The following is a 13,245-nucleotide window of genomic DNA, read 5'->3' as shown; positions in this document are numbered from 1 at the left end:
GGTAGAACTCCATTATAATGGTTTTAAAAAAAAGTAATTTTGTTGACAGTTGTTTCGGGAAATAAAACCGGAACGGTTAACCATATCTGCCTATAGTTATACTTCGACATGTTTATAAATAGAAACAGCTGTCAACCTAAGTATGTAGAATCAAAAAATAACTTTGTTTCATAATCATGATAAAATACTAAATAGTATCTTAATATGATATGTGCGATCGTTTTTATTTGCGTATTATTAAATTATAGCACTTACGATAGCCGTGCGGATTTAAACTAGAAATCACTAATTTATAACAAAAAAAAATCGGTGTGTGTACTTATGCACGCGCGTTAGAAGTTATACTTCTTTGGCGTAACAAAACAAAAACAAAACTTGTGATAAACTAGATTCTTTGACTAGCTCTTAATTATCTTGGCAAATTACACACTCAAGAAAAACAAAAAAAAGAAGGACACCGTTGGTTTATTTCTATACACTTTAACTTATATTACTAAATTATATAATGGTTTCCCGTTGTTTTTATTTTTAAAGTACCAACTGCCACTATGACGTTTAATAGTTTGTTTACGTAAGGAATTGCAAATGGCCGACAAAAATAAATTCGCTGCCTAGGCAACGGAACAATTCTAAACTACAATAATATAATACCGTATAATCGTCACGATTGGAATATCATACTGTGGCGTAATGGTAGTGCGTTCGGCTGATAACCGAACAATCAGTGGTTCGAATCCAATCGAGTGCGTTTATTTTTGTGAGAAAAAATAAATTATGTGTTACATGTCACACGCCAAAGATACACTCTGATCTGATTTTACAAACGCGCCTAAATAAGTATTCCTTCAAAAATGCATTCGGCTATTTGTTGTTAATTTATCTAGGTACTAATTGTTTGAATTAATATATATTAGATTACATAACAATCTCTAAATAAATAATTTATACAAAATATCTATCGACGAATACGCTGCGCTTTGATTTGATTCCAATTAAAAGTTAAAAGGAACGGCGCGTACATTATAATAAAGCATTTATTTTATATTAAGTACATATTTATTTCAATAAAGTTGTATGGTGTAGTTCCTTACTATGACTGTGTACCCATACGCAATATGAATGTTCTTTTCGTTTGCTAGTTGATGCGTGATTTTTGCTTTTCATTAATGTCGTATGAAGCTGCAAGCAATTAAAACGAAGGTTTTATGTCTACATGTTTTGGAACATCGCTTTTATACAAAACGAGAATTCACAGTAATAATATTAGGTACTGTAATTATTAATTGTAATAAATTAAAATAAAAACTAAATTTACTGAATGAAGTGAAGAAATCCATGAATAGTGCCGCATGTACTGACAATTAGTATTGATACTCCTTTCCGGATGTCCGGTCTGCCTGTCGAGCTGGTGACCAGTTTCAAATACGTATGTGCCACAGTTACCGACAACACAAACATAGACCCCTCTAAATCAACCCGCCCCGCACCACACCGTAATTGGTCTCAATCGACCATATCACGAGGACCTACGTTTGAATGTGAAGCACTAACAATTTCTACGCCTAGGAATATCTCAGGAACAGATAATCAAGACAAAGGACGTCATATCTATACCTGCCATTGGTACCGGATCGAAAAAACTTATTGATAGTTTTTCGATGACCCTACACAAGACTAGAGTCGCACACGTGTGCTTTGGCAGATTTTATAATGACTTATTCCAATATAAACGTGCCCATGGGAAAGCGGAGCATGAGTGAAATACAACGACACAAAACATACTTATTAATAAATGACAAATGTATTATGTTTAATAAACTTATTTTATTTAACGAATAATTCACAAGATGTAAGAATATGACATTCTTTTAATAAATATATATATTATTTAATAAAAAAAAACCTTAAATAATACTGACAGACAAGACGATGCGAAAAGATCTTCACGTCCACGTTAAGACACCGCAATAACAATAGTAAAACAATGATAATTTCGTTTACCGAAATCCAACTTTCGTTCAGTAAACGACAGATAAAAGAGTCTATGAAGATACTGCTGACTCGGCGACATCATCTAGACACCAAAAGAACTGAACAACTACTAACTGGATAATTGCCATCTATGCGCCAGTAATGGCTAAATACTAATGTGAACAGAAGCGTGAAAATGGCAGTATGGCAGAAAGTATCACCAATCTCAGACAAATATTTTTTAAATATAGGCCTCCACAGAGTGGAGGTTTGTATTTCAATATTTTTTAGCGGCGACAAGATGACTTCTCTCTAGTTAGTAGCCATCAAGATTTCTTGGCATTTACATGGTGGCGCCAAATCGTTCCATAATAATAAAAAAAATGATCGCATTAATTGATTTAAAAAAATGTTAAAATATAGGTAAAAAAATACTACTTCTACTTCACCATGTTCGATTCATAGGTGATCATATGGGTTTCCACATAGTGGAAGTTGTATTAACAGATTTTGACTTTATGAGAAATGGATGTGAGTCATTTTCTCAACCTATTATATCCATATTCTGACTACAAACACAAATGGAAAAAACAATATGTGTATTAGCCAGACTCATGGTTGGAACCCGAGACCCACGATATTATAAGCCGACGCTTAAGCCGCTTTCCCATCGTGGATGTTAAAATTAAGTTAAGTATTAAATTATTTTTATTACAACAGACAATGGCGCCCATTGAAATAGTAGTGTAGTTTGTAATAGAAGTGAAACAATCACAAACTAGGAGAAAATTTTATATATAATATTTTGTGACGTCACCGGTATGGAACCCGGAGTCCTCGGATGAAACGCCAGCACCTTTGCACTCAACTGCGAAGGCCGCAATAATATTATATTTATTGAATTATGGGTAGTTGTAGAAATTACCCAATAGTAAGCGTATGTGTTATTACTTATTACGATCAATCCGAAAAAAATGCTGTATTTAGGTGGCTATGTGGCTGGTAGTAAAAATTGTTTTGAAAGTCCATTAAGGGTACCAATTAATAATATTCACATGCACGGTTGGTCGTTAGACACCCTACGGGCCACGAGTCTAGTGTCGAAATCTTAAATACTCAATTCAAGTTATTTGATTAGCATATTATACGCATATTTTTCCGAAAGCCATTAGCATTTAAATTGAATTAAACTCCGAAGCACATCTAGAATAAATCAATTTTCCGGACAAACTTTCTTCGGCACACGTCTCCCGGCTTCTGGGAGGTAATTCAACAGATCCACGAGAGGGTCTGGCTATTCCAAACCCTCCCAAGTGCCAGAGAGCATTTTTTTTTTTATCCAAGCACCCTTCAATACGTACAGATAGGGCCGTCAAAAAGTATCGATACTATTTGACCAATACTTCAATACTGGTTTTGAAATAAGATTTGCTTGGACCAATAGTGTGTATTTTAGTAACATTTTTTATTTTATTTATTAAGGAAACAAGCAGTTACATATTGATAACAAAAATTTAAAATATAATTATAAAAAGTTATTACAACCAGCAAAGTTTCCATGTATACATTATAATATAGTTAAGCCTAACAAGATAGAGATTAAGAATAACATAAATATAAAGAAATTACATAAGAAAATTACATGAGAAAAATGAGGAAGAATAATGAATAATTAAATTATATTATGTAAAAAAGTAACATAAAAATATATATCTATTTATACAAAATTTTGGAGATAGCGCGTTTAAATGAAACAGGTGAATTATTAAAAAGTTCAACGGTGGAGAAATACATATTATAATTTAAACAAGAGCGCCGAATAAAAGAGTTTTTCGCATACTTAGAACCGCTACGACTGATATGGTACAAAGTTTGGTTTCGCGTAAATCTCGATGGACAATGGAAACCCACCCTTTCGAGTAGGTTTGGTGAGTCAACAAAACCATTAATAATTTTAAAAAGAAAATATTGATCAGATATAGAACGTCGACTTTCCAAAGATGGTACCATAAAAGTTGCAGTGGTTGAAATAGAATTAGATAAATCATAACAGTAAGCTCTAAAATTGACGTAAACTATCGCGATAATAACTGTTTACAAGTTAAAGTGTTGGCTGTCTCTCTATAATCATTTTTCAATCGTAAACGAGACGCTTTGTTGTCATCGTATGGTGATATTTGACAGATTCAGACAGGTTCGGATAAGTTCGTAGATAATCGGTAGACGTCAAAATATTCTGTGCAGTATTATAGTTCGTATTTTTTCCTACATGGTCGACATTATCACTCTACTGCGCATGCGCACCGCCGTGTAAGTACCAATTATTGCGTGAACATTCTGAAGCTTCTGAACTTTTTTAATACTTTAATCTTGCAACTTGCACGATAAAACGTATATTTTCTTGTTATGTCTGCGATAATAAATTTACTGTCAGCTGTAAATCCATGCACGCGTAAACGGGGTTTAATTGTATGCCGATACTTTTGAGTATCGGTACTTTTTGACCAATACTTTTGTATTGATATTTTCTTTCGATACATACAATACTGATATCAGGTATCGAAACTTTTTCTTTCGATTTGACGACCCTATATGTACAGAACGTTGACTCTGGGAAATAAAATAGATTTGGTACGGTAAAAATTCACTACGGAAAATGACAACATGAATTTCTTAGATATTTATCTATTTCAATTATAGCAAATGATTGATTTGTCGATTTGTTAAGCTATTGATCAGAAAACAAAATTTTGAATGAAGTATTTTTTATAAAACATAAATTTCTTAAAATAATAATTGATTTGATTTTTTTTATTATTACAACGTTTTTCTTAGCTCGTAGCTGGTTATTTGTCGGGTACAAATCTTGCAATCGATTTTTACCTAACTTCCCGACTAGCTAGACATTTGAAACTTTTAGAATATATCAGAACACGATGCCAATGCAGTTTTTAATACTTTTAGCCATCTTTAAGTAGAATTGAATTAATTTTCAGTTAATTCTGTTTTGTATGAAAAGTTATTTCGACACCATTATTTGGTTGCTAGGGGTCTGGGGTCCTAGCAACTAAATTATTAATATATACGTGCGTTACTATGGAAATCAATATGACATGTCAAGTACAAATTATTCTGATCGTTTAAGCTAGTCAAGTTAAGTTTATATGGTTCAACAGAATTTAAAAACGTTGTATATCAAAAGTTCTTTTTATCTTGTAATTATTATATTATAAACTTATTTTTTTTTTTATTCAATACTGTATATAGGTAATTAATTACATGAGGTTTAAGAATGTAAGATTGTTTATAATAGAAAAAAATACAATTTTGAATGTAGTATTTTTTATAAAACATAAATTTCATAAAATAATAATTGATTTGATTTTTACAGCGTTTTTCTTAGCTCGTATTCTTATTTTTGTCCGGTGGTTCTTTGTCCGGTACAAATCTTGCAATCGATTTTTAACTAACTTCCCGACTAGCTAGACATTTGAAACTTTTAGAATATATCAGAACACGATGCCAATGCATTCTTTTAATACTGTTAGCCATCATTAAGTAGAATTGAATTCATTTTCAATTAATTCTGTTTTGTATGAAAAGTTATTTCGGAAGACTCCGCTAGTATTGGTTGCTAGTAGGGTGGTCATAGCAACTAAATTATTAATATATACGCGCGTTACTATGGAAATCAAAATTACTTTTCAGTATTCAATATTTGTTTGTTTGTTTGTTTTTTATTTGCTTCATATCAAGTAAAAGTTTGAGCATATTGAGCATAATAATTCAACAGAAAATTTAAAAACGTGGTATTTAAAAAGTTCTTTTTATTTTGTAATTTTTCTATTTAAATGGAAAAGTGAATTGAACACAACGTAAACAAGGTAAAAATAAAACTTTCCTTGGCCGCGCATTGAAATAATGATTGAGTTACAGCTTTCGTTCAGTAATTAATATTAAAAGCTGCATTAAAAAATGTTATCTCAGGTGTTCTGAAATGTCGAAAGTTCAATGACATTTTCTGAATAATTGGGTTAATGGTATCACGATATCAGGTTTTATTTTTTTTAAGTGGTTCACGGTCAATATGAGCTTCCTTCCATTCTATGTGTACCGTATCAGGTTCACCGATGTTGATTGTGACATTGGTATTTCTGTCGTTTACTATGTGGAATGGTTCTATGACTATTCTGATTTCAATCCAATTTTGGATGTTCCTCAGCCAGAATATTTTATCCAAATCATCTGCGTCCATTCATTTTCCCTTTTATTAAACTCTGTAGAATATAATTACTTAGTGCCGTTTTCCCAGTAACATGAATTATTTTATCACAGATGCTCTTTGCATAGCTGCTAAGTTAGTAATCAACTTGTCCATGGGTTACCTACGCTTCTTCAATACATTTACATTTATCATGGTCTTAGTTTAATAATTATCACTCCCTTATAACTACCCCTCGTATTAAAATAAAAACTGTATGAATAAAATTTCATTGATAGCACAGATTATTAATGCATAAAAAAGTGTATTTTACAAAATAAATGTTTCAAAATGAATTTGACAAAGTAAAAATCTATTTTACATTGAAAAATCTACATTTGGCACATTTTTGGGAGAGCGATTTAGAGAGAGGGCGAAAATTTAATTTATAAAATATTTAAGTATTCGATGTAGGCTTTGAACATTTATTTAGTTTAATATTATTATTATTGTTACAAGATACTAAAGTTCACCAGTGCTACGGAAACGTGTAGAAGAATATGAACTTTTAATTAAAAAAAAACTCAATTCATTTACTTATGAATTATTTTTATCACTTTTCAATATTTTTCTTCCAAAGCGAAACCCATATCGGTACTGTCTTTCAATACAATACCGATACCAAGTATTTATCAATACTCTTTCTTACGATATGAACGGTATAATCTAAGCGCTGCATAAACGATTTGGAAATATGAGTTAAAATATAATATAATATAGATATTATGTAATACAATGATAGAATTTAAATATATTTGCTGAGGTTTTAATATAAAATATACACAATATGATAATATTAACAATATATAAACTGATTTAATTCTTTTTACAACTGTATAATTTGGTATAGGTCTTGAATTTAGAATCTCAAAAATCCTGTCCCAGGCAATATATCTAACTACGTCTAGTTTTGTTGTGTACCCTGAAGTAACTCTCAACACAATCTATGTATTTATCATTTAAATGATTATTTCTTCTTCCCCCATCTTTTTTTTTTTTTTAATTATAGTTATTTTATCAAAACTTGGCCATCATGCTTACATAACCCAGTATATAATATAGAAAATAAATATAGTATGATCTAAGTATATAATCTCATATTTTATTAGAAGTTTCCGATGTTTTGTTGTTCACTGCATATTGAGTCTAAATGTTTTATAAAAATATAATTTATATCATTTTATATTGTGGGTGTGTTATTTCTATTTTTATACATAATGTAGTTACTTATATCGTTCAATTTCAATATTTTTTCAAGACTTTTATCTATCTTCATTAATGTTACCTACATTTTGTTTTGTAAAAACAAATTTAAATTTAACAATATACAACTTTGAGTAAGTAGGTAATAAAATGTAGGTTCTTATTTACATTATAATGATTACAACATAGTTTAAAGAATAATTTTGACGTTATTATTTATCGTTGAATAAAAAAATAGTTTTTATCATTATTAGCAAGTATATATAATATGTTAAAACTAATAATTTGAAAGATTCATAGCGTTGGCTACGAAACAAGGTAAATAAATACTTAAATATCAATGGCGAGGCTTAGATTAGGCAGGGCTTAATTGAATTCTAAAAACTAACAAACGCTATCTACATATTGTAGTCTTAGTTCAATGAAACAAATATCTTTGACTGAGAGAGTTTAGTGTGCACTATTTATGTCGGATCTGAACAGCCTAAATCCACCCGTTGTGACTGCTATCTATCATTAGTACCTTGATTCAAACTACAAAAGCCGGTAGCCAATATTAACAACATTTGTGAAGCACTTCAGTTTGCAACCTAGTTAAGTTCGTCATAAATAAGGATTGCGCAGGTGGCTAATTTGGTAAAGCACATTAGCCGGAATCCAAAGAATGCAGTTTCGTATCTCGTTCTTTTTGAAAAGTTTTTCTAATATGTATGTCTGTGAGGTTTTTCAAAATGTTATTATATAGGTATACCAAAAATATTTAAACATAAAATATATTTTTTAAAAATTCAGACAGTTAAAACCGGTTATCCAGTTAGTTATTAAAATAAAAACCGCTAATCGGCTACCTACTGTTTTACTCCGGTTAATTGGATGCACTAGCTGAGTGCAAGCGACTGGAGAAAAAGATCTCCTAGAGGATGGTTATGCACTCTGCCATAGACCTGAATAATCTGTAGCGCCAGCTTAAATAAATAAGTACCTTCCTACGTATATAATACCTATATTTTTTATAATTATTTTTTAACAATATATTATAATAACTACGTTTATGTATTATATTTAGTTAACAAACTGTGTATAATAACAACACTGTATTGTATAAATTCTCTCGCCAAGTACCTATTATGTCACCACTTTCCCTGTAATATATTGCGTTAATTCCGATAAAGACACAGGTGCCAGCTGGCTATAAATTATTATTGTTACCTCGACTAACCTTAACTGGAGTGTTGTGAAAATCTAATTCGCACGTAATGGTTCGATCTCACCTGTAGATAAGCACTGGACGCTATTTGGGATCTTAAGCGGTTAGCTGAGCGTTTAATTAAAGTAATATTATATTCCTTTCTGAATAAGATTTCTTGCCATATATACATTGGTAAGAGATATTATTTATAAATCAGTATATTTACCAAAGTATCACTATTAAGACATCTTAACGACATTAGTGACAATTTCCATACCCAACTTTTATAGGGAAACAAGTTGAAATTTCAAGGTTTTGAGTTAATAATGCCATTCGATGTAGAAAGGTCTTTTCTTTTTAATTCAACAAAAAAAAAATAATCAAAAATTTCTTCAGTGGTTCATAAAATTGAATAAACCTTTCTGGGATTAATCATTAATTCATATTATAAAAGAAAATGTTTGGGTTGATTATTTGTTTAGCTGTAAATTTTCATTGTTTATTAATGTGAACTAAATAAAAAATAAATATCGTTACAAAAAAAATCGAGGTTTTTAACATTAAAATGAGAATTTGTGCAAAATTATCTTCGAACAAGGTATTTTAAGTTGTTTCCCTATATAAGTTGGGTATCGATTTGCAATTTTACAAGGGAGCAATTTGAAAAAAACATATTATTGCTTGCTTGAATATAATATAAAATATATTTTCACAAAATACAATGTCAAAAATGGTCGTCACTTCATCACGAAATAACTTTTGCAGATTCGATTTTATAATGTTAAATAGGTATATCATGTAAATATTCTTTTTTATTTTTTTCTTTCAACCATATCCAATCTTAATAGGATCATATGGGCCTCCACAGAGTAGAGGTTTGGATTAACATATTTTGTTTTTTACGAGAAATGGATGTCAGCCACTTGCTCAACCTATAAGGTCCATACCCTGACAGACACAAATTGAAAAAGTACTTGCCAGACCCAGGATTCGAACCTGGGACCCATGGCGCGGTAGTCCAACGCTTAAGCTGCGTGGCTACCGTGGATGTTAATATAAATATTACTATATAAATAATTCATTTTCTCTTTATCATCGTTTCACTTACATACTTGATTTGGCAGTCATATTTTCATTATTACTATTAATCAAACTTTATTATACAATACAAAATTTAGTAAGTCAATTTATATTTCGGCTTTTACGTCATTATCAGGAATCCTGAACTTATATAGTATACGTATGATATTTGTTGCTTAAGGGCGGAAAATAAAGAAATACATCTTTACTATCATTAAAACTTTTGAAAGCAATGGCGGTTTTTCTTCAAGTAGACGAGGCAGACATTTCGTTAGAAAGTACTGGAAAATTAGTTAAATAAATCACAAAGATTGGGGGCCTCCTAACTCATCAGTTCCGCAGACCTTCACGTATCTAAATCCATCGCTGTTTGAGAGGAGGTTTTCTAGAAATGCTCTAATTTTCAGTAGATGATCTGTACGTAGGTATAATTTGTTTCATGATTTTTGTTGCAATAAATTATTGTCAGTTAAAGACAGTAAAATAGATAGGTATGTACCCAACATTTTTGCATACAATTTGAGACTAAAAATAAAGTGGGATGGCATTCTAAGTCTGCCTAAGGATGACCCTTTGCTTAGGGACGTTAATGGGAGTTAATTCTGAGGTGTACCTGAAAAAAACAGTAATTTTAATACTTATAGACCTTTCGAAAAAATTAAATAAATAAATAATTACTTATAACAGTAGTGGCAAACCTATGGAATGCGTGCCACTAGTAGCATGCGAGATGATTTTGCATGGCATGCTAATGTTTTATTTTGTAGAGAAAAATATACCTATAATAATAATAAATGTCATGTATAAAAAATAGCAGGTAAATACTCTTCAAGAATAAGCATTACGCTTAATATAAATATATGATTGAATTAGTCGCTCCTTAGGCTTTACATGTCACATATAATATTATCGCACTAACCTCATCAAGCGGGAGGAGAAGCCGTGCCGCGAACCTCTGATTTTGATCGACTTACAATGTAGACTACCACTGTAGCGAGAGAATGCCTCATTTAATCGGAACAATTCTGGTGTCAATTTGTAGGTAAAGAACTAAACTAAGTAATATTATAACATTTTTTTTCTACCCACAAAAAAAATGTACCAAGGAGTAGTAGTAGTTATGGCAGACAGTTGTCAAAATTGGCGTAATGGTCGTAATTAAAAAAAGTAATAAAGCTATACATTTATGCTATGGTCTGTGAGTGATATCTAAAATAACATATTTTTTTTAATAGAATTCTTAAAAACTATTTTGTTCTCCATGAAAAACTGCTAGGCACGTCAGACAGTCAAAAAATAATATTAAAAAAATTTGGCACGCGTACGTAAAAAGATTTGCCAACCCTGACTTATTACATTAGTAGGCATATTTATTTGACACAAAATTCAATCAGGCTGTCTTTTTTGTCAGTTTTTTCTTTGTATGTCACCCAACAGTGAATTAATCGTACAAAAAGATGACGATAAATAAAAACAAAAAGTCAACAAAAAAATATTTATTTATCTGAATATTATGACGCGAGACATAGTAACTCTCGTACTGCGTATTTTTACATTGGCCTCAAATAACAAGCGAATAAGTAGGCAAGGAAAATTTCTGTGATTGTGACGTAGGTCTGCAGAAAAAAGGTTGTCTTAACTCATCCGGCCCCTCAGATAGCCTTAATCGCAGGGCCGGCCGCAGAATTAATGGCCCAGCGCTGCGATGTTCAGATAGCGGTGGACCCTGGATCCTTCCCGTGCGCTGAACCCCCCATAAATCTGGCCTGGGATCATTCGGACGGACGTTTGGGCTGTATCGCGGATTCAGCTGCCCGAAAAACCGCGGGGACCATAGTCAAGGTATGCTGCCATTGAAGATCTTTGCATTAATTGTCCAAACGAATTTTATTTGATTTATGAGATTAATAATATTAATTAATCAACATTGATTGTCAAATATAATAAGTACATATTAGTAGTAAATACTATATTGCTTATATTCAATTAGAATTGAAAGGAAAATTGAGATTACTAAACGTAATTTTAACAACATTTCGTCACGTCAATTCTACAACTAGACTCATTGGTTTTGGTCATTATTGGGAAAACGAAATTTAAACTTTACTTGATTAACATAAATCTTGGCTATAATTATTATTTAAAATAAAAATGGTAAATTATGCTTGTCTAATAAAATTGGGAACAATTAAATAATGTTCAATTGTATGAAAAAATATTGTGGGTATATTATTTTCTTAATGCATTTATAGTTTTAAGGTTATCTAATATTTTCAAACACAAAATTAATACAGTTCCCATTAACTTCTGACTTATCTAGTTATATCATTTTGTTGAGAAGGAAATGTAGAATTATATGCAATATCTAGCTATCTCAAAAACAGTGAAAATCAATTTATCTAGTTGTAGTGACGATTTTAAATATGGATTTTATCACTTCGTCACGAAATATTAATTTTGTACGCACTTTTGGGTCACTTAAAATGACATTCTAAACGATTAAATGAGTGATGCGCAACCGATAGGCTATGAGCTGTTTGTGGCCCCCGGGATGATTTCCTGCGGCCCACCAAGGATTTATTATAGGAAAGTTATCATGTTTTGTAGCGGTTTGTAGAATTTTGGGATATATATAATATAAATAATATACATTTTGGCTGCCAGATTTATGTACAGAAAAATCTAGTCTAAGCGTATAGAAAAAAATCCATGAATGTAAGAATAGTGAGTATCTGAAATGGGTTCCTACTAGTTTTTATACTTGCTTATTTAATTTGTTACATAAACGGGAAATAACTGTATTATGTGTCAGTGTGCGTCATTCATTGGTGATTACGAATATTGCCTGAAGATACCGAAAGGCAAATCCGCGGTCGCAAAAATTGACTCATTTGAAATAATACAAAACTTAGATCGATTAGTATTTAAATACTGACTACAAAAATCCATACAGTAAATCGTCCTACCCCGTCAATACCATTTAAGATTTTATTTTATGAGTCATATTATTATATTATTATATGCGTCTAGAGACTAACTTAAGTATCAAATTTTAAATGAAAAATCAATCAAATAAAATGTTGCATTGAGAGTCTATTAAATTTAAGTGGCTACTGCATGACCGCGGTGAGCGAGTCACAGAATGTCTGGTTCTGGAACCGTGGGGGTGTTTCGAATCCCGTGTTTTGCAAATTTACATTTTGCAATGTGTATTTGAATTTAGAACAAGGATTTAATTGATTTAGTAAATGACAAATAACTGTTTCTATAAAATATCTAATTAACAATTATTTTGCTTCCAAACGAAGTTTCTTGTTGTGAATGTATGTTATTTAAGCATGATTTAAGCAAACTGATAAGAACTAGTTAATCACTCACTTATAAAAAATTTAAGGTTTATTTTAATATTTGAGTTAAATTAATTAATTAATAGTCTCTATAGAAAGTTTAGGGTGAAAATAAAACAGTAAAAAGGAGGCATGGGAACATGTTAACGATTGTCTAATATTAATACCCCGTATGTATCTGACATAATTATGAC

The sequence above is a fragment of the Rhyacophila brunnea genome, unplaced genomic scaffold (genome assembly GCF_057557595.1).
Source record: "Rhyacophila brunnea isolate RB1 unplaced genomic scaffold, BYU_Rbru_1.0 scaffold_1, whole genome shotgun sequence".
Classification (NCBI taxonomy): domain Eukaryota; kingdom Metazoa; phylum Arthropoda; class Insecta; order Trichoptera; family Rhyacophilidae; genus Rhyacophila; species Rhyacophila brunnea.
Note: the sequence above shows the minus strand (reverse complement) of the source record.